This window comes from Ochotona princeps, chromosome 7, assembly GCF_030435755.1.
Source record: "Ochotona princeps isolate mOchPri1 chromosome 7, mOchPri1.hap1, whole genome shotgun sequence".
In the NCBI taxonomy this organism is placed as follows: domain Eukaryota; kingdom Metazoa; phylum Chordata; class Mammalia; order Lagomorpha; family Ochotonidae; genus Ochotona; species Ochotona princeps.
This window is the reverse complement of record NC_080838.1, coordinates 42721594-42722816: the sequence shown is the minus strand read 5'-3', so window position 1 is coordinate 42722816 and position 1223 is coordinate 42721594.

Sequence of the window (1223 nt, the reverse complement as noted above, 5' to 3'; positions counted from 1 at the left end):
TTACCTATTGTGTATTTGATCCTTTTCTTTCCATGTAGCAAAATAATTGGTAATAAATTTGGTTGAGAGCACTGAAGATTGGTAATTTTTTATTTTTGTGCATCATCATCTTGTCACCACATAAAAAGAAGTCATAGCCCTAAAAGTGGGGCCAACATTTGCCCTAGCATTCAGAATACCCGTTAGGATATCTGTATCCCAGTTCAGGGTGGCTCCAATCTCTATTCCAGTTTTCTGCTAATGTGCACCCTGGAAGACAGCAGGTGATCGCTCACGTAGTTGGGTCCCTATCACAATAAAAACCCGTGTCAGGGGCCTTTGTTGTGCACAGTGAGTTAAGCAACTTCTCTGAACACCTTCACCCTCAAATTAGAGTGTATTGAGCCCCAGCTACTCCACTTCTGATTCAACTCCCTGCTGATGTACCTGGGACATACTGGATAATAAAGGGGTACTTGAGGTCCTGTCACCCTCATGGGAGATCCAGGTCATATTCTGGCTTCAGCCTGGCCAAGTCCCAGCTGTTGAAGCCATTTGGAGAGTAAACAACAGATGGACGATTTTTCTGTCTCAGATACATAAATCTTTAAAAAGAAAATCCCTAACAAAGAGTGCTAGAGAAAGCTGTGAAGGAGAAAGTTTTTAAGTTGCTTAAAAACACTGTTAGCCAGTCCCTTCTGTTCTTATTTTCAAAGAAGATAAGGAAAGTTTTTCAAAGAAAATTTAATTCTGTTTTGCTTATATAGTGATACTAAAGAGAGCTCTTAAGGAATCAACAAAAAAACATTTTTCATTGTTAGGGAAAAGCACTTAACCCTCATAGCTGCTGACTGGTTTTCTGCCCTTAAGACTTTCAGCATGGGATGTGGTATTAGGTTACAGGCTGGATTGCTGTTGCCTCCTTAGTGATTATTTCTTTGTACTTGTGTAAATGTATTGCAAACTCAACCAGAATTAAAGTTGACCTCTTGTATCACTCTGTATTACACAAGATTGCCCATTATTGAACACTAGTTTTTATTTAAGAGAAATCCATGTGTATTGTTCTTTCAAGATGAATCCTTTTAGAACGTACTAATTTAATGTAACTTAGGATTTTGTATCTATCTTTTTTGGAGCAAGGGCATTAAGTAGCCACCAAACAGATAATCTGTGGTAGTTATTTTTTTAAAAGAAAGGTAGGTTCCTATTTAGAAAACACCTTACGGGGTTTGCAGCAGTGA